Source organism: Desmodus rotundus, chromosome 3, assembly GCF_022682495.2.
Source record: "Desmodus rotundus isolate HL8 chromosome 3, HLdesRot8A.1, whole genome shotgun sequence".
Lineage (NCBI taxonomy): Eukaryota > Metazoa > Chordata > Mammalia > Chiroptera > Phyllostomidae > Desmodus > Desmodus rotundus.
The window spans coordinates 74,189,241-74,211,651 of record NC_071389.1 but is presented as its reverse complement, the minus strand read 5'-3'; positions in this window follow the sequence as shown (position 1 = coordinate 74,211,651).

Below are 22,411 nucleotides of genomic sequence, written 5' to 3'. Positions count from 1 at the left end.
CCACTCATCACTTTCTCCCATTTACCTGGACATAGAGAAAATAAAATCACGTCACAGCTGCTAATAACGCCTTTAGTATATCACTAAGATATAGCCAGATGAAACAGACAATTGTGGCTGAGTGCCTTCTATCAAAACAGGACAGATTGCATATACATAGACAATGTCCAAATCATGTATTTTAAGGTTATACTTCATATACTCCAATATTTTCTTTCATTTTTACAGAAGGGAAATAACAAGGTTAATAAGTGACAGGAACAAAAATTGAGGAAAATCAAGGAACAAACCCCTCTCTCCCAGACCCGTTTTGCAATGTCTCCCCAAATGCTACACAACCTGTGACAGTTGTCTATGTTATATAACTTAAAAAAAATGAAATACGCAGTCACTTTATGTGGTAAGGTTCACAGACTACATCCGTTCCATAATGTGAACAAGAAGAGTGCTTTTTTGGTTTGAAATTCATGCAAGACCATTATGTGGTTTGAATGCACACAGGAGTAGTTCTGAATGTACAAGCATTTAAAATTCAAAAGGATCCCACTGGTTAGTCTTTGTCCACAGCAGGAAATTAGCCAGACCGACATACCAACGGGGCCATACATAAGAAGGAGAGCACAAACCTTTCCTTCATAAATGTCTTCTATGTTTTATGGCGCTTGCTGTCTAAAAATTCCCTCTTAGGACTAAGATGCCTCTTACCAGAATTTAAACTCATGTCTTCTATGCTGTGTTCTCTAAAGATAGCAGATGGGGATTTTAGAAACAATGTTTTGGGATGTGAGTGGGAAAGGCCGAGGCGTCTGCGTGTGCGTCTGCGTGTGTAACAAAGGAACGAGCCTGCTGTGGAGGGAAGGACACTTGACTGTGTGGCAAACCAGAAAGCAAAGTTTCGGCCCGTGTGTACACAGCTCTCGCTTCTGCTCTCTTCTATGACCAACAACTGAGTTGGACTTGATCTCTGAGTTTGTTTTTGTTCCTGGCTCCACAACCTATAGTGCGATACAAATTAGGCGCAGTTTGAATTGTGGCCATTGTCCATGCCCACTTTACATCCCTCTAGAGAAGGATTAGAAAACTCCTGTCTTTTAAATTTGATATGTTTATTGTATGATCATTTGTCCCTATTAAAATAGATGAATAACCAGTTTTATACAGGCCTAGATGATCATGTGGTTAATAATGCTAGAGGAAAGATGAAACAACCTATAACATTCTTTCCTTCCTATTTTGAGGGAGTACCCTATCTATATCCTCAATCTTCATCAATAAGAGAGCGACACTTCACAGGGGTGTTGCAGGGAGGCTACACACACCACACAGCTGGCTGAACAGGGCACTATGTTGCTATACTTACAACAGCAGATGTAGTGGCCCCAATGGTAGAACAGCTCACTTGCCCTCACTGAACGCCACAGACTCCCAGACCTCAACTCTGTTACACTCACCTCTCTTCGTGTTGGAACCAAGGCAGTCTTTGTTAAAAAAAAAAAAAAAAGTAGGTACCTTATGCATGCAAATTCACAAAGCCAAAAATGGAGTATGCATCTCAGTTTTTCTATATGAAAGAACACCAAGCTTCCAATTCCACTCCATTCTACACCTTGTTTTTCTCTATTTGAAATAAATGAGTAGCAGGTACAAGTTTTGGGATTAGGATCACAGAAGACACTTTTGGAGTATGCTAAGTCTAATAACAAAACCAAATGGAAAATGACATTAGAAATTTACACGTATATATTACATATAAATACATTTGAAACATACATATTTCAAGAAAAATTCTCTCTGTTATTGTAATTTCAGAACAGCCTCAGTAAGACGACAGAGCCCAGGATTTCCAGCACTTCCCTGCTGGGCTAGTGACTTAATTTATTTCTTTAATTTGCTATAACCTCACAAAAAAAAAGATATTCTTTGGAGACCTCGGTAGCCTGAGTTCTGCATGCATTATTTTCCGTAAGAGATTAATGAGGTAGCAGAGGCAATTTCTAATGGATTCCCTTGGTTTTCATCTTTTCCCTTCCAACCCCCACCTTCAAACTCTGTGGCCAATTCAGCGTTATGAATCTACTAAGTGTTCCTGGCATGTTTAATGGGGAGAGAAAGGTATAAACCATAGGCTAAAAATATAAAAACCCTTTTCTTCTTAGCATTGCCCTGCATCCACTAAGTGCAATAACTGACTCTCTCATCTTCCATAAGACATATAAGTTCACATTTACCTTGGAATCGTCAATATTCTGAGACTTGCAATTTGTGGTTAGGACATTTCAAAGGACTCTTTCTTGTGCCATCTCTCCACAGAATACCTAAGCCACCATATTTTGAGAAGTCTTTACTGCTTTTTCTTTTCTTTTTTTTTAACTATATTTTTTAAATAATTTTAATTTTTTATTGTTATTCAATTATAGTTGTGTGACTTTTACTGCCTTTTCTTGATAATGTCACCTTCAGTATTTGTTCGTATTTTGGGTCTTAAGACATGCTTTTAAATCATGACATCTGAAAGAAAAGTAAAAGGTGGCTCAAAGCATGGACGTGAAGGAGGTGTGTTACATGTGAGCTTTTGAAGGGGTGGGTAAAGGTCAGTCTGCAACTGATAGTAAACTGTAACACTCCCTATATTCACTGCAGAGAACATGCCTGACGCTAAGCTCCAGGGATTGCCTTGGATTCCCCACCCTTCTCGTACGTAGCACTGACGAAGTGAAGGTCAGGTGGTGAGAGCCAAGAGAATTTTGACAAAAGCAACAGTTTTCACAGCAGCTGCAGGAGGACAGCCACAGAAGAAAATTTAGGAATTCAAAACTTTCTCTGATGCTCACAGAAAATTTAAAGGCTACTGTGGCATAATAGTAGAAATGTAAATTGGGCCCTAGAAATGTTTCTTGGGTGGAAAAATGTTTAGTGCATTATATTCAGTGAAAAAGAAAAATACAACACTGAATGGTATGAACCCAAATTGGAAAACAACAGAAGCAAAGACCAAACAGCAGTGTGTGTGTGCACATGCGATTGTGTGTGTGTGGGAAAAGGGAATGGAAGTAATTAGACCAAAATACCAGCAACGGGTGGTTAGATGATCTATGGTTATATTTTAATATTGAAACTTAAAACTTTTTAATATTTACTATATAATTGAAAATATATACAAAGGGAATAAAATGACAATGAATAAGTACCTATCAATAATAACCTTAAATGTAAATGGATTAATGCTAAGTGAAATAAGCCAAGTGGTGAAACACAAATACCATATGATCTCACCTATAAGTGGAACCTAATCACAAAAAAAAACTGGGAAACAAAATATAACCAGAGACACTGAAATCAACAACAAACTGACAGTAACCAGAGGGGAGGGGAGAGGGAAATAACGTGGGAAAGAAGGGGAAGGGACATAAATGGACATGAATGAGGGACCCATGGACAGAGCCAAGGGGGGCTGGGATTGAGGATGGGAGGTGGGTGTGGGTAGGGCAGGGGAAAGCGGTGGTGGGAAAATGGAGACAACTGTATTCGAACATCAATAAAAAGAGAAAAGAAAATATATACAAGGGTGGGCAAAAGGAGGTTTACAGTTGTGAGTACGTGAAACACAGAGTTTATTCCCATATTATTATTTATTTATTATTGCACTATTTATTATTATTACATTGTTTTATTTATTGATTTGAGAGAGAGAGAGAGGAAGAAAGGGAGAGAAAAACATCAGTTTGTTGTTCCACATATTCATACATTCACTGGTTGTTTCTGGTATGTGCCTTGACTGGGGATCGAATTTGCAAACTTGGGGTACCAGGACAATGCTCCAGGCAACTGAGATACTCAGGCAGGGCTATTATTATTATTATTTTATTATGAAGCTACTTTTGCCCACCCCTGTATTTCATCCACATTGTAAGGAAAAGAGGTTTTAAGGAATTAAATTGTAGCCTTAAGCAGTTCAACATGTTGACATTGAACCCTCTGCATTAGTGTCATCTTAGGAATTATTTCCCTCACTCACAGAAATCTACAGATAAGTGAAGTGATCTGCCAATTACCACATAAGCGTATCAAAGTTAAGATAAATGAAAACTGTTGAAATCCTATTATGGACAAGATATCAAAGCTAAAAACAAAATTCCTGTAGTCGTAAAGGACTGGACATGCCATTATGCAAAAATTGGTTAGAAAGTAGATTAGGTGCTAAAAACGATATTTAAAAGCACTGTAATTTGGGACAAAATTAAGCAGGGTGAATTAAGTGTTCACATTTCTCACATCAGAGATGAGGCATCTGAGGATCAGCTGTCTCTCTTGGGGCATAATTCACAAAGTACATATTTTTTTAAACATGGAAAAACCTAAAACATGTGCTCCATGAATAAGAACTGTTACTAATACTTATTGGTTGTATACCTTGTGCCAGATATATTCAGGAAACCTGTGACATAATATTTTATACATATCTTATTTATTTCCCCCAAACTGCTTCATTTTTGTGACAATAAAATTGTGGCTCAGAAATAAGTCTACTTGTCTAATGTAGCACAACTAAAAAGTACGTATCTGCACCCAAGTTGGCCTGACCTCAGAGCCTGTGCTTTTTCCAACCATTTACATCATCCTACTTGGAAGAGGCACCTGTCAATTTCCATTGGTGGGAGCTTAGTGATCTCTCCATACTTCCAGAAAGAAGACCATAGTTAAAGAGATACAATGCAGAGCAGAGATTCCAAAGGCAGTAGAAACAAGAAATGGGAGCTAGAGCCAAAAGGGAACGCCTAATCAGTCTTGGAGATATTTGGGCATGCCTAGGCACCCAGATTATGGGATTGGGGCATCCAACCACTTTATTAAAATATTCACTGAGGGTAGTCTCAGAAAGCTTGAAAATTTGAGGGTAGTCTGCTTACAAATGACATAGCGGTGGTATCGAATAAAGAACACTGGACTTAGAAGCAGAAATCCAAGGATCTTAATCCCCATCTTTCTACTAAAAAGTTATTTGATTCACGACAAATCTCTTCACCATCCAAAGCCTAAATTTTCTATGAGGTTGAACAGGGATATAATACACATTCCAGCATGTTGTTGATCAATGAAATAAAATAATGTATGTAAAAAACATTTGAATCTATAAAATGCTATACAAATATAGATTGCATCACTAGCCTAGAAAATGCACAAATATGACCACTTCACAATTTCTGGGATATATGGTCATTTTCATCAATGGAGGGGTAGCAGAGCAAGAACTGGATACTGTGAGAGTTAAAATACTGTGACAACAGAGCTATTTGGGATGTTAAGAGAAGGTTTTGGTACAGAAAATCAGATATCAAAATAAGTTATATGTACCAAAAGAATTTTGCCAAAACTTTGATCAATCTCTTCTATGTTTTTATTTTTGTCTAATAAAAAAATGAAATTCTTTAGGAATGCAACGCACAAGAGAATCTGAGTACATTTCAGATTTCAAATTCAGTCAGCTACTAATTTTGTTTGTGTGTGCATGCTCACTAGTGTGCGTGTGTGCATTGAAATGGTGCTAATAGCTGTGATTGCTGCTTTTCCTTTATAAGTGAATTTCACTTGTCTTACATTCTATAGAGTTAATTAAATGCCAGAGAAATATGTTTACTGTCTGAAGTTCCACATATTTGTAAGAGTTTTGTCATTGACTTTATTGCAAACAGGTTACCTTTACAAGCATAGCAACACTTTGCTGCTGGGGAAGCTAATGAGTCATTAACATGCCAGTATTACTACTTTCTGCCTTAGTAGCCCATATCCCTGTCTCATCCAGTCTCTCTTTCTCTTCTCCCCCACTCTCTCCCCCACCCCTCTCCCTCTCCCCCTCCCTTCTCTCTCTCTCCCTCTCTCTCTCTCTCTAGTATGTCCATAAAGTATCCAGCCATGCACTATGAAAAATAGACATTTATTGAAGATACAATATACAAGAAATGTTGCACATAGGAAGATGATGCTTCAGTCCCCTTCAAAGCAGCCATCTTGGGACCTCACCCAGTTCTCCGAGCATCTCTTCCAGCATTCAAAACACTGCAAAATCCTTTGTTGGAATTGCCATCAGCTACTCCATTGTATTTTCTTGAATCTTATCTATGGTCTGAACTCTCTTCTATTTCAAAGGTGATTTTAGTTTCACAAAAAGCTAGAAGTGGCAGGACACCAAATCTGGGCTGTACGGGGGCAGAGTCACCTGGGTGATTTGATGTTTTGCAAAAAAACTCTACATGAGACGTGATGCATGAGTGAGAGTGTTGTCGTGATGAAGCTGCTAATCACCAGTTGCCCATAGCTGCAGCTGTTTTCATTGTATTGCATCTCTCAAACAATGAAGAACATTGAGATAGTACTCCTTATTAACTGTGTGGCATGGAGGGGTGTACTTGTGATGGAAAACACCTTCCTAATCAAAAGACACAGTTAACAAGGTTTTGATCTTGCTGTGACTGCTGTGCCTTCTTCAGGTGTGGAGAACCAGGAGACTTGCGTTGATGACTGATCCTTCATTTTCAGATCATAGCCATAGACCCACGACTCATCTCTGGTGATGACCTTCCTGAGGAAATCTGGGTCATTGGTAACGGTTTGAATCAGGTCATTAGCAACTGCAGCATGATGTTCCTGGTGCTCTGTTAGCAGAAGCTGTGTAGTGAATTTTGCCACATGTTTCATGTCAAGATCCTGTGTCAAAATCTTGGGCACAGTAGTTTTTAGAGTCCCCACATCAGCTTCTAGTTCTTGCACTGCCAGTTGCCGATCTCTGTTGATTATAGCCCGTACACGTTCAACATTCTCAGGTGTTCTCCTTGTTGCAGGCCTTCCAGAACATGGATCACTTTCAACAGATTCTCAACCATCTTTGAAGCATTTGTCCACACTTATATTTGTGTTTCACTTATTGGGTCATCCCCAAAAGACTTCTGAATCATCTGAATAGTTTTCCATGGAGGAATGTTCAAGCTTAATGCAAACTTTGGTGCAGATTCATTACTTGACTTGGTCAATCATTTTGAATGCGGCCACCACACATTACACATACTCACTCAACAGCGTCTACCACACCCACTGACTAGTACGGTGAAGTCGTCATTGTTCACGCATGCACATTCCAGTCCACTCTCCTTGGCTGCCAGGTTACATTGATGTTGATGTGGCACAGACTGTTCTCATGATATTAACAATGGCTGTGCTAGAACTAGGACATTAATTTCTAGGTACTTTTTACAATATTTTTCTCTCTGAAGGGTATACATAAATTCCCTGTATGTTCCTTTGTAACTTCCTGTGAATATTTAGTTGCTTCAAAAACATAAATATCTTTCTCTAAATATTTCTAATACATAGAAGGGCACAAGGAAGTTTTTTTGGTGTTCTAGTTAAAGCATTTCTACTGCTTTCCAAATGTGGTACTAGAAATACTAACTACTAGATTTGGGATAAAATAGGATTTTCTATTTAGATGCTATTCAAATTATAATAATACAAAAAAGATTTATTGAAGTGAGGTTTCTTAGTAGAAGGCATTCTTTGATTCAGAAGAAGACACCATGGGAGAAAAATAGCAGGCATTAGAGCTGAGTTCTTATTTTTGACAAAACCCTGTAAGAGAAAAAAGGATACTCTGTAGGTTCATAAAAGCCTATTGGAAGGGACTTCTCAAAGTTTTATGAGCCAACTGAAGCACTGTTATTTGGCATGTATTTTAACACTTTAAAAATATTTACTGAACAATTTTTTATGTGAGCTAGACTTCCAGAGAAAGTCAAAGATGAAGAAGCCGTCAATATTTACCCAGTCACTGAAATCACCTCCCCTAATCCTTTCATTATTCTCTGCATTTGAACAAGATCTATAGATTCTACCTCAATAACTACCACACCATTCTCTCTTCTTTTCTCCCCTTTCCCATTGTTACTTTTTGAAGTCATAGGACCAGCTCTTCCCTGCATTAACAATAAATGTACTTTAGACTTGCCTCTCTTCAATTGTTTAACTTTAAATATCACCAAATTTTTAAAACTTAAAATTTTATCATATTGCTCTTAAAATCCTTTATTTCTCTGTATTACCTAAACTAGCAATGTTCAAATACTATTTTGTGCAAGTAGTATACTGTTTGTCAACAAAGAAATACCACAAAGTATTAAACAGTTGAAACCCATTAGTATTGTATTACAATAATTTATTTTAGGAGTCCCAACTATTTGATTATAAGATCAATTAATAAGAACATCAAAGAAACCTGAAACCTTATATATGTTTTATATATGTATATACACACATACACACATGTATATATGTTATATATATACATACACATATGTATGCAAGTTATATACGTGTACATAACATTGCAATGCATATATATACACATTGCAGTGTTTTTTAATATACACACACACACACACATATACATATATATAAAACACTGCAATGAATATGAGGATATATATACATAGATACATATTCATTGCAGTATTATTTACAATAGCCAAGATTTGGAAGCAACCCAACTGCCTATCAGTAGATGAGTGAATAAAAATTCAGTGGGACATTTACACAATGTAATACTACTCAGTTGTAATAAAAGAAGGAAATTTTACCTTTTGTGACAGCATGTATGGACCTTTAGAGTATTATGCTAAGTAGCATAAGCCAGTCATAGAAAGACAAGTACCATATGATTTCACTTATATGTGGAATCTAATGAACAAAATAAACTCAAAAACAAAATAGAAACAGACTCAGAGAGACAGAGCATAGACTGACAGCTGTCAGAGGTGAGAGGGTTGGGAGGCTAGGTGAAAAGAATAAGCAAAAAAAATAATAAACCTCATAAACGCAGACAGCAGTATGGTGATTACCAGGGGAAAGGGGGAATGGAGGGAGGTGGAGGAGTTTAAAGGAGTGATAAATTTTGGTGGAAGGATACTTGACTTGGGGTGGTAAACACACAATACAATATACGGATGACATATTATAGAATTGAACATCTAAAACCTATAAAATTTTATTAATATCACACTAATAATTCAATAAAGCAAATATATGTAATAATATAAAATTGAAATCAACAACCACAAAGCCAAGTCTAAAGTCCTTTGCACCTTATCAAGCCCTCAATAACCTTGTTTTTTACTTTTCTCCAGTTTAATATCACCCCATCTTTATCACTAAGCTCTATCCCAACAAACTGTTTCTGGTACCTTAAAAGTTTCACCATTATTTAACCCTTGGCTTCCCATTTCTTACCCTCCTTTTTGCTTATGATGTCTTTAGAGTGTTGCCCTCCATGAAATTTGTTTTTCTTTTAAGGAAACTTAGCCACTCTCTGTATGCCCCATCTACTCTAGAGAAGAAAATTTATATTTTACCATTAGTGATATTTACTTGTTTTATGCTTATTTCCTTCAACCTTCCAGGCTTGAGGGACAGACCTTATGTTATTCATATTCATGGTAGATTTGCACTGTCTCATGTTAGCTTAGTAAGAACTAGATTCCTATGTCCCATGTACAGCTTTCTCTTAGGGTGGGTCTTTGGAGAAAATAGTGTGAGATTTAGAGCCAGAAGTGTGTAGGTACCCATTAATCTCTGAAGGCCAGTGTAGGGCACCAATAGCTATAACAGCTCAAAGTCATTGTCACTGATTTCTGGCTTATGTTGTAGTGGGAGAACAGCTGAGCCCACAGTAACTCCAAGCTCTGCCAGATTTCCTCCACCACTTCTCCAAGTCCAGGGCCAGGCACTTTTGCCATTCCATGGCAAAGAATACCAGGTTCCTCTGCTGGTCATACATGTTATTGAGTTCATGGGTCCAGATTGTCTTTGCAAGTTCCAGTTTTTCCCCATTCTCCCCTGAATCATATCCAGTTTTTCTTCCCAGCTTCTGGTCCTGATGACCTGCCACTGATTTCAGGCTCATCACCAGATGCAGAGGCCATAGCTTTCCATAGCACTTACAGATGGGTAAGGTCTCATCCCTAGAATAAATTCCTTGCCCCATATCACTGTGTCTTTATCTGACTGCTCAAGCCCTACCTTACGCAATACTTATACCTTGTTTCAATACTTGGTCCTCAGCAGGGGTCATTCAAAAATACTCTTGTCCTCACTGACAATCAGCAGCAGCCCTCTGGTCGCAAAAGTAGGGAAAGGTATAAACTGGAATTAACAAGACTTTAAGGTTTGGTTTTTATAGTCATCAGAACAAGCAGTCAGTTTAGATATTATCATAGACAAGATGACTTTAGAGAAGATAAACGTGTATAAAATACTGTCTGCACATTTTTCTGCGGGGAGAGAGTGGGTTTGCATAGGTTTTAACAGTTTCCAAAGAACCAGTATTATAAGCACACTATTTTATAGACGTGAAAATTGAAGCTGGTGAAACCCACAAATGGAAAATAGTAGAACTCAGACCAGAACCAAGTCTTTTGACCTTAAGGTTTGTTTTTCCTCTACTCTAGCATAAAAAAAAAATATCAAATAAAAATTTTAATAATAAAAATGCTGCCATGGAAGAGAAGCAATAAAAGACTGAATACTTCTGAAGCCTCTGTTTCATCAACCTCACTAATCCTTGTGTACGACCACTGACAACTGTCAGTCATCTGTCTACCTAGCTTGTGCAGGTAGGTGGGCACAAAGAGGAGTGTGAAGTACAGATGAATATCAAGGGGCTATTCTGAGTATGTTCAAAGGCTTCCAAAATTTCATGTCTGCCTTAGAAATGTCTCTCAAGTGGTATAGTTCTCTAAAATATTTCCCCAACTCAAACTTCCCACTCTTCAGCTATTCTATAGCTCTCTTCACTGCCCCATCCCATGTATGAATTATTTGCATTATCGTATGTAGGACAGAAGGAAATAAATGCTTTTGACTTTTTCTTTAAAAAAATGAAAATTAAGAAACACAAGACAGAATATGACTGAAAAGAAAGTGGGGAATAAATGATGGAGAGTGGGATTTTCTTAGATTATCCAGAAAAATAGTCTACAAAAGAGTGTTAAAGTGTGTAAAGACTCTTGGAAAGGGTCTTTACAAGAGTGTTAAATCTGGTGTCACAGAAGGTTGCTTGCATATTAATGAACCCTCCCTTGGTTAACTTTATGCTCTAACTCTGTGATCTAGAACCATTAGGATTCAGTTCAGATACTCTTCCAGCTCTTGCTATTGTGTGGTTACCAGATTCTATGACTCTTTTCAGAGTATGGGTCTTTCCTTTCTTACCAAGCCCAATGCTACCAAGCATTTTATATAGTGTCTGGGCCCTAGTTTCTGCTCTAGTGGCCAGGAACAGAGAGGAGGGGTAGATTCTAATGTGATGGAAAGCTGTCCTGCAGGCAGAAGTATCCTCATTGTCTTCAAGAAAGAAGGGAGTGTTGGGGCTTCATAGGGAGAGGCGTGGGCTATTTCTGCAGGCCCCAATATTTTGTAAGTAGCTGGGATTTTAACATCTTTGAGTACTTGGTTTACATACTTTGGGGACCTTAACCTAGGAAAGCAGATGTTCCAGAGTTGAAAATTCAACCTTTTCTGGAGCTTTGTTATCCTTACAATTAACTCTTGGGACTGATCTTTAGCCTGTTCTGCCCGCTGGTTATAGGAGATAAGAGTCTCTTTCTGTGCTACCAAAAGACCCTTTGACTTTCACACTTCACCTTTAATTGGTGATTAATCACTCTCAACCTTTCATTGTCTTTCTTTGATGCGAAAATTGCACTCAGCAACAGCCATTTGATTTCTTTGTCTTTATAATACTACTACTTCAGTCTGTCAACTGCCTGAGATATTGTGCCTGCCAGTGCATTCCCTTCCATTAATATCCCTTCCCAATTTACCATCAGGAAAATTTTAACAATTGCACGGCTGCCACATGCCAGGGGCTGTAAGCACTGCACCTAGCACCAGTGATGGGGTCCTCATTACCAGCCAGCCCACACATATCCCAGCTCCAAAATTCCACTTTGGCATCTGCTCTTTCAGAACACTCCTAATACCAATTGTCTTAAGTAAGATTTCCTGAAAAGTGACATGGAGGTGAAGTTTTTTTATTGAAGAAAAATAATCAAGGGAATGTGGTGACGATGGAAATATGTCACTCAAACCCACCCACACAACTCAATACAACAAAAGAGGTTGGCTGTGGGCCTCCAGCTGCCATACCTTCAGGGGATTTTTGCAGCATTTACACTGTAATCATGGTTTCTTAGGCTTCTCAGGCTAATGACTGCCAGCCACAGAAGATGTAATAGAGCCAGGACCTTTCTGCCCAACTCAGGACTCCTTCAATGAGCAATCATCACTCTGGGACTCCTCATCAGCTTGGCTAAGGCTTTTTCAGTTACTGTGCAGTGTGAGGCTTTTCCTATTCAAGCTTACTTCCTTTTCTCTCCCCCTTTGTCTGTGTCAAACGTGCAGCACAGCCTGAAGGCTCTCCTGTTTACTCCTGCTTCCTGCGCCCTTTATTTTTCACAAGCATTTCCCCAATACCTACTAGCATGTGTAATTCTAGTTTGGTTTCTCCTTTGAGGAGGACTCAGACTGATACTGGAATGCTTTCAGGAACAAGTCCTAGGAGGGATTCAAGAAAGGAGGAGGTCAGAAGAAGTTGTAGTAGACGAATTGTCTGATGTCACAGGGAATTCTGAACCTGGGATGACCTTTCAGAGTCGTCTCAAACTGAGGCAAGAGGGCCATATAGTTATACCCTGTATCCATGAGTCATCGGATAAAGGCTGCTACATGAGACGGACTTAGTCTTGGGTGAGTCAGTTTTCATTGGCAGAGAGAAATTCCTAGGGAACAACTCAGCTGTGAGCCCTTAGCAGTGGACACTTCTGGCAACTGAGGGAGTAAGTGTCTTGGTCCCCAAGGGGATAATCTGGGGAGCACTTAACTTCTACTTCAAAGAGGAAACAGAAGTCTGTTGTTATGACTAAAGGACAATGGTAATAATTTCTGCCTTCTTTATGAAGGGAGAGCATCACATTTTATAAAACTCTGGATGAGAACAGCAGATTTCTGGGGTTAGAGTAGGGGTCTGGGAAGAGAATCCCTTAAGAAGAGTGACTGTGAGCAAGTGATACACCACATGATGATGAAGTGTGCTTTGTGTGGTTTGATATCTTCCTGATAATCTGTGCTTCTGCTCCAGCATTGAGAAGATGTCTTTTCCTCTTCTCCTTATAAAGAGAACAGGAAAGATAGTGTCAAGTGTCCAGCCATGCTACAGTCAGCCACAAGGTCAGACTAAAGGCAGTCTGTACTTTCTTTAGCTCCTATAAAGTGTTTTCTCACAACAAATAGAAATCACAATAACTATAACTACAACTGAGTGTCTGTTAAAAAAACAGGCATAATTTATATGGTGCTTGCCATATAAAATTGCTTAATCCTTAGAAAACCCTATAAAATGGATATTATTATCTCCATTTGTGGTTGGGCCAACTGCTAATTAGAAGGTTGATCGTTTTCCCCAATGTTACACAGCCAAGAACTTACAAACCTGGGATCAAACCCTGTTCATCCTGGCTCCAAGAGCAATCTTCTTTACATTCTCCTATGTTTTCAAATACACTTGGAAATCAAAGTTCCAGTTGCAAATGCTTTTGTTGCCCACATACTCTTCACTTTAAAGGAAAGGCAAAAGTTAAAGCCTCACAGGTCCTGGACTGTAATTATCAAATTTATCGATAACAGTGATCAGGAGATAATTGCACAGGTATTTGGTAGCAGCAGAGGCAGATTGCGTCAAAAGATTGGGAAGTCAATCTGTGAAATATTTGCTCTTTGCCACTGTGCTTTCATTCAATTGCTTTTGTCCCACAGTATTCTATTCTCCCATCTGATCCCCCCCTTGTTTGGCAGTCCTCAACATACGGGCTGCTGTGTGCATGTACACATACACACACACAAAGATTCTCCTGCTTTTCAATTACCAGGATGCAAAAACCTACTAGAGCCTTTCAGTCTCTTTCTATATTCAACCTTTTGATGTGTCGCCTGTACCATTCTTTCCACACGAGCTAACAAGGCTGTCTGTGAGGAGGGTTTCATGAGCAGCCAATTATAGAGAGGATGTGAGGGTGATCAGAATGGTGTAGCCTGCTGGGGGGCTGTCACTTACAGAATTAAAGGCGATGCAATCATTGCCAAAGGGTTTCGTTTGGACAGAAGCTGTAACCTTCCAGCCATACGTCCAGTCATCTGAATTTGATGGCTTGTTTTGTGTGCTTTAGGTTATTTAAATTTTTTTATTTTGTTAGAAAACATTGCTTATATTTTAAAATACCTAATAGTGATGGTAGTCTCTTTGGAATAAAATATGAATGAAGGTAGCCTACTAAAATACTGTGAAATAAAATAAAATAAAACACTGCGAAAAGAATGCAACAAACATTTGAATATATATGTAAATGAATGATGGTTGTGGATAGAATTTCAAGATGCAAATGAAGAAAATAGAAGAAAATTGTGCCACTCCCTGTGTGCAAAAGCCAGGGGTAATAGCATATTGCCGTTGTGAATTTTGGTGCTCCCAAATTAGGCTACGTAACATTAAAATTTACATATTCTAAGCCTCCATGATAATATACATTGTCCTCAAATGTATATAATCAGAGCAACCATGTATATAAATGTACATACATTGGAAGAAAAATAGCAGAACAAGGTAGGAAAGAGCCTCCTTACTTTCATGACTCGATTTTTTCCACAGTGAGAAAGCAGTCCTGATTTTTCTTATTTCACTTGAGTCTTAAGAGTAAAGCTGATCTGGTTTTTCTTAAGGGAAAAAAAGGGTAGGAATAGAAAGGGAAGGGCTTGAGAAAGGATGATGCTGAGTATATGCCACCCGCCAACCCCACAAATAATGGCCTTATTTAAACAGCAACCCCCAGTTCACTCCAGCCAGATTCCCTAACTGAACTGAATAACTGATGCCGGATTGTGCCTGTTATTAAGGAGCACACAGACAGGCTTTGACACATTCAACTGTGTTCTCTGACCATATTAAAACACAAACAGAAGACTTGTGTGTTTAACCAACATAAGCAGATGTCAAGGAGTGCAAAAATATGCCTCTTTTAAAGTCAGTATGTCTGTGTATTTGTGCCGACATATGCCCAGAACATGTGTATTTTGAGTGGTAAGCATGAGGAGTAATAAGTAAAAAAAAAAAAAATGCTCTTCCCTTAAAAAAATGCATGCTATAATTTCAGTAAGTCTAAAGTATTTCAATATTACTACATTCAATATCCATTCAGGAGGGTGGGAGATTGGCAGGTCAATATGGGTGTGAGGTGGGAAATCTGAGAGAACATGGAGATGTAGGCAAAGTCATGGGGATTTATTCTTTCCCTGGAATGTGATATCAACTTTCTCTGATATAAAAATGAACTGATCTCAATAAATATCCCTTGGGGGGTATAATAAAAATGTAGAAATAGATTAAACTTGAAAAGCAACTTTTAAACAAGAAAAGGTAATTTTTAACAAGAAATCTCGAAGAGAGCTGATATATAGATAGTTCCTGATAGCACCTTGATGAGGTAATGAGGATGAGGAGATGAACTCCTCACAAAAAAGCAGAATTGAACTTATCAGTGGAGCAGAAGAATATACTTCAGACAACCTGAGTGAGGGAGGATGCCAGGAACTAATATTCAAATGGCTGTTTTGTGCCAGGCACTAAGCTGGGTACCTCATGAGTGTGTTATTTAAACCATGTAACAACTCCACGAGGTAAAAACAATAGTTCACCTTTTACCAATGTAAAATCTGGGGTGATGTAGGTTAAATGTTTTTCTGAGGATCACATCACACAACTAGTCTTCAAGCCAAGCTCTGTCTGCCTTCTAAGAACTAGAACCCGAGAGAGCTTCAGGAGTAGTGAACACCCGCACCAGGTTGGTGGAAGATGACCTAGTGGAATCTTTGGGTTGATAATAGTAAAAGAGTTTAGGAAGCAGATCCTTAACAGCCCTGGCAATTCTCCACAGCTTGTACTAGTGTCAGCTAAAATTTACTGCAGACACTCTGGCGAGCTTGGGCTTAAGAGAAGAGTAGACAGGCAGAAGTCCCTTGACGAGAGAACCTTCTATGGGTGGAATTAGGTGGTGGCCTCCAGTGCCACGCCTTCAGGGTCACTGCAGTGTTCTCATAGAGGCCACATTCTTCCAGGAATATTGGAGCTGATGTCTGAACAGGGAGTGAGTTTCAGAGTCAGGCCATTTCTGCCAACTCAGAACTCCTCTAATAGGCAGTCGTTGCTCTCTGGCTCCTTATCAGCTTGTCCAGGAACTTCTCAGAGCTGCACTGCAGTCTGAGACTCTTCTTATTCAACCTTTCATTATTCTGTTGTTCTTTTTAGAGGTACGAACCCTCCGCATAATGTTCTAAGGCTTTTCTTGCTTTTTTCTGTTTAGTCCACCATTATCTGTTACAGTTTACAGGTGGTCCTCCCTAAAAATCTCTTTCACTTTTAATTCAGCCTTGGACGCTTCTTTTCAGAGGGCCCAAAATGACGCAGTCAGAACCAAGTGTGGCTAGGAAGAGCTGATAATAAAATGGGATTTGGAGTGTAGATCACTCACTGTTATGTGGTAAGAAAGACCTCATTTCACATGGTAGGTGGGGCACAGATAGTCTCACAAGCCCAAGGTGGTGTCCCAGTTCATAAAGACAATGGACAATGGTAGCCTGGAAAAATGGCCCTGTGGAGGGATGTACCATTATCAGAGGGAGGATTCAGGCATTTGAAAACTGTGGAATGAGTAGTTCATATAAGAACAGTGGAATTGGCTGTCCATTACTAAATTGTATTGAGTTGCAGTGCAGAAAAGTAATGAGAACATGAGGACAAATAACTAACAGCTAAAGACTAAGTGTGAGAACTACAGGACATCATAGTGAGCTTGCAAAGAGATCCCTGCATTCTGGAGTAGGAAAGCAGACACAGCTGGGTTGTGACCACAGTACTTGATAATTAGAGACTTGAGCAACTCTGTTATGCTGAGTTGAGGTCAGAGTCCTGGCTGGGACACTAGCACCCCTGAAACATGGGATAGGACTAAGTAGATGCCTTGATGATTGTGGCTCTGCAGACTTACCTATACTTTCAGTATCTACAAAGGTGTCCCCATTAAATGTTATGACTTTCAGTGTGAAAGAAGACACTGCAAAAGTTTCCCCCCCATGAAGCAATGGGTGACCCTCCAAGACCTGTCACCTCCTCTTCTGGCTGCCACACTGATCACTAAATGGATTTAATCCCATTGCAGTTTATTAACCTACTGAGGATGGCTTAGATTGATTGAGGAATAGAGAGATTACATCTCAAAGAAGCCAAAAGATTAGCAGAAGCCATTGTTGAATTTTGCAGGCACCTGGTCAAAGAAACTATGATGTAAGACTGGAGAAACAGGAATTTATTGACTTGGGAGCACTTTCTTGGGACACAGGATACAATACTCTGGTGAGGATCCTAGTGATCGATGGCTCTTAGAAGTCAGGAGAGAGCAGCATTTGCCCATGCTGAGCAAAGATGAAATGTATGAGTTAGCATAGTGGCAGCACAGAAAGGAATAAGAGGGCTGAAGGTGTGGGCATTCTGGAATGGATATATCATGTAAAACCAGAAGACCCATGAGAACCATAAGTTTGCCGGGAAGGCCCAGGGGATATGCCATCTTGCAAAACCATCAGGAATGCACTAGTGATGGGGCATCAGTATCACTAAGTTCAGTGGTAATTCTTCTCTGCAGGTTAGGACTGAAGTGTTGCAGAGCTTGACATGTTAACAGCAGTGGGAAATACAGAGGCTCATAAGAGCAGCGGAAGAGCTGCTCACCAAGTGTGTGTGTAGGAGGTGGGTCTGAGCGGTGCCCAGATGGGCTGCTCGAGCTTTGGAGGTGAGCTGAGCTGATCTCCCTCTACGAGAAAACCTGTGTTGAGGAGTATCGTCTGTGGACAGTCTTCAGTTGCTGCACCTTCGGGATCTTTTCTAGTGTTGACATTGAGGCAGAGCTCTCCTCAAGCAGCCTCTAGCCAATGACTAAGCATGATAGATTGGGGATGGAAGGAGGAATCCCAGAGGTAACCGTTTCTGCCCAGTGCAGGAATCTCCAACATGCAGTCTTTGCTCCAGGGGTCCCCGTTGTCCTGGTTGAGATATTTATGGAGTTGACTGCAGTCTGAAGCTCCTTCTTTGCAATCTTCCTTCCTCTCCCCCATCTGTTCCCAGATGCCATACCTGATCATGGGCTAAAAACTCACCCTTATTCCTGTTCCTTCTGCCCTTTATACTTCACAGTCATTTCTCTCAATAAATCTCTTAAATGTTTAATTCTTAGTGTTTTTCTTCCCCAGAGCACCCAAAAATGACATACAAATCTTAGGAAAAAGGGAGTCAGGGATTATGTTATGAGATAGGCAAGCTTAGAGCTATGGATATTTCAATAAAGATCAGAGACTAATTCATAGTGTTTGCATTGAGATTTTTGTAACCTTTGTAACTGTCTCAGTGCCTGTTGTTTTTGTTTATTGCTGCTTGGTTTTGTTGTTTTTACTTATAGTAGAAATTCTTAAAAATCAAAAGAAGTTGCATCCCAGTTTCAAAGACAGAGGGGAAATTAAAAACCGTGTTCTGTTGTTCAGTAGCCTGGGTAGAGAAGAATCCAAGAAGGCAAAGTTGCTGGTGGCAGAGGAAATGATTAGCAGGATATTGAGCCACAGGTCAGAGGGAAGGAAGGAAATCTTACTAACAGCAAGCTGACACAAGTCTGCACACCTGCCCACTAAGATGGATTTAAAACACTTAGTTTCCAAACAGTCTTTCATTTTCCCTATGGAAAGTAATCTTGACTACAAGGCCCTTTGTTTGGCATTTTGGAAATTTATGAATACAACTTTCTCTCCTTCAAAAAGGCTGCAAAGAAAGGGAACTCAGCCACAGGGAAAGCACGAGAACCAGAGCTATGTTTCAAACTGACCGAGCACACGATAAGCACATAGGATTTTCCTAAGGTGGTAATACAAGTCCAGAAATACTGATTACTACGGTGAGAACTATGATGTTATTTGCTGCATTTGAAAAAAAAAATGGTTCCTAAGCCAATCGACAAGAGTAAGAGAAAATGGGATAGAGAAACTGGGAAAAAAATCATGAAAGGTTATAAACATGGAATGACCAACCAGAAAAGAAAAATCACTACCTCCATCTACCAACAAGGACTATGCCTCACTCACACCAAGAAGTGAGCGCTCTTTATCAAGTTAGAAATTTGAAAACAGTCCATACGCAGCCAGTTGTGAAGGGATTAAGGGGGGAAAATCTCATAGACGCAGACAAGAGTATGGTGATTAACAGCGGGAAAAGGTCATGGAGGAGATAGAACAGGTTTAGGGGGGTCAAATATATGGGGACAAAAGGAGACTTGACTTGGGGTGGTAAACACACAATACAATATATAGATGATGTGCTATAGAATTATACACTTAAAACCTATATAATCTTATTAACCAATGTCACCCAAAAAATTCAGTAAAAATTATATCAAAAAAGAATAAATGTATAACCTTCTGGTATGGTCCACACTCCTAAACACAATATGTCTAATAATGAACAAATTATAGTACAGATAATAGCACACATATGATTTAAAAAGACAAGTAATCTAATTTTTTACTGTTGCTATATTTTTTACTAAGATTTCTGTTAGGTTTCTCACATGTTGAGGATCCTAATGTAAAAAAATTATGTCTGCCTGTGTTTTATTATCTTAATTAGATCTGATTTCAATATCCAGGCTTCCTTTCTGAACACTAAGAGGTGGTCTTCATCATTAGAGCCACGTAAGTTACTGGACTTCTCTGAGACTGTTTGTTTATCTGTGAACTGATGCTTGTCACGCGCCTCAGCACTATTTATAAAGATAGAGAGAAAATGTATGTGAAATTCCTTTTGTAGTTTCTTGCATACAGTAGATACTAAATAAATAATAGTTGTAATTAGCAGTAGTAGCAGTAGAGTAATGTTAATAGCAGTTGCTGTGGTAGGTAGGAGTGGACCCTGGGTATCAGGTTTTGAAATATGACATGCTCGGGAACCCTTATAAGAGACTTGGGAAATGCACAAAACTGAGTCACTTTCCTAAGATGACTAATCTTGTTCATTTATTTGAGCACACCTAAGATAACTAAGCACAGTCCAGTTAAGCAGAACCGCCAACTATATCTCCCATTCATGGTTGTTTTGAAGCCGTTAAGTTTTGGGGGATTTGCTATTTATCAGTTGCCAACAGATATACAGAGCAATGTCATAAAAAACTAATATTTTCTGTTGACATTTTCTCATGGGTTTTATTTTGTAAAATAAATTGGTTTTAATTTTATAATTTTTTATTTTTACCATTCATTTTTTTCCAATCAATAAAATAAACAGCCTAACATGTATGTTTTCCACACTTTTCTCTAACCTCTTAAAATCACATTCACAATCCACTGGTTTATCACATATACACTGGTTTATTTTTTCCTGAAACTTTAGTTTGAGGAATCATAGTGTATATATTTTTCTTTTCGGTAACCTAACAGTACACTGCAGCAATAATTCCAAGTCAATAAATGTAATTACAGTGTATTCATTCTAAGAGCTCCATAATATTTTATTATATGAATGTAACATGGTTATTTACCGTTCCCCTGATCATGACTATTCAGGTTTCTATCGATTTCTTACCTCTACAAACAATTCCATAATAAACATCCTTTAACTATCTTTGTAAACTTCTTAGCTCTAATCTAAATCTCTCTAAATAGGGCTGACCAGCATGGCTTGCTTGTGGTTGGCCTTCATCCTGCAAACTGAAAGCGTGCAGGTTGTATTGCTGGTCTAGACACATGCCCAGGGTGTGAGCTTGATCCCAGACCGGGGCGCGTGCAAGGGGCGACAAGAGGAACGTGCAATGTTCCTCTCCCTCTCTTTTTCCCTCCCTTTTCCTTTCTCTAAAAATAAAATAAATAAAATATTAAACAGTGAATCTCTTTAAAACTTCTAATATCCTTATATTCAGGTGCTTTTTTTTCTAGGGAGGTAATGAAGCTTCAGAGGAGATAGGTAGATCAATAGGCGTATGTATTTACAATTAATAATTTGAATAATTTGTCATAAGCATGGAGAAATTCACATTACCACCAGTAATATAAATTATACCTTTCCCTCCATATCATGCTGCTGCCACCATCTCCTCCATTTCTAGGTCTTATCAACACTTTTTAATTTTACATAACCATGGGGCTTTGATTCTGGCTCCATGAGTAAGCACCTGAAGACAAAAGTTCTGTATTTCCCACTCTCTTATTTAGTGCTCCTGACATTAAGACGTGGCTCTGGCCACATCAGTTGTTGGTGAAAGCGTAGCCTGCTGTGCTCCTGTCCGGCTGTGCTGCGACCTGGCTGTCGCCTCCCTTGTGTGTGGTGCCACCCATTCTAGTTTCTCCATCCTCTGACATGCTCCAGCAGTTCTCTCCCTAAGGAGGAAGAAAACTCTTTACCGTCACATCTCTGGGATTCCTAGAGTTCCCAATATCCTAAGGAAGATTTGTGGAGTTCTTTCTTTCTCTTTTTATTTCCTCTGTTTTTCTTTCTATTTCCCAGAGCATTTTCTATTTAAAGTTCTGGAGCAAATCTGCAGGGCAAAGGGCAGGATTTGAACATAATCTGAGGACTATACATAAGCACTTATACATAAATTACTCCTTCATTTCACTTGCCATACATTGACTACGACCTCGAAAAAAGCTCCCCAGCTCATTCTTTTCTCAGAGGCTCCATGGTCTTAGCCTACCACTAGCCTTCTCAAGATGTTTGGGTTTGCAGTACCCACAGCCCGGGATCCCCTTTATGGCCACACAAGGTCATTGCTGCCTTTGGGTTCCAAAGAGAAGCGTCTTTTCTTCATTATCTGTTCTTTTCTAATAAGAATTTTCAATATTGTCTAATTAATGGTCCTCATGCTAACATTATTTGATTTTTTTCCTATAAGTTAGTACATGGTCAATTTCACAGAACATAAGAGAAACACCTAAACACCTTTTTAGGTGTCTAGAGACACCTAAAAGAAAGAAAAAGAGAAGCTTAGAATATTTGAATAGTTTGCTTCTCCTTTCAAGCATTATTTTTTTCTGGAAGACAGGGTAGAAAGAATGAAGAAGCTGGGATTTTCAAGCAACATCTTCAATGATACACATACGAGTACAGGCCATGGTCACGTTCTCAGGCTCTATGACATGGGATGCAGTGAGAGAATATGTGTATAACTGGAACCAAAATAAGCCTTCTTCCTTTCAATCTGTCTGTGATCCTGAATTATTTATTATTCTCAGA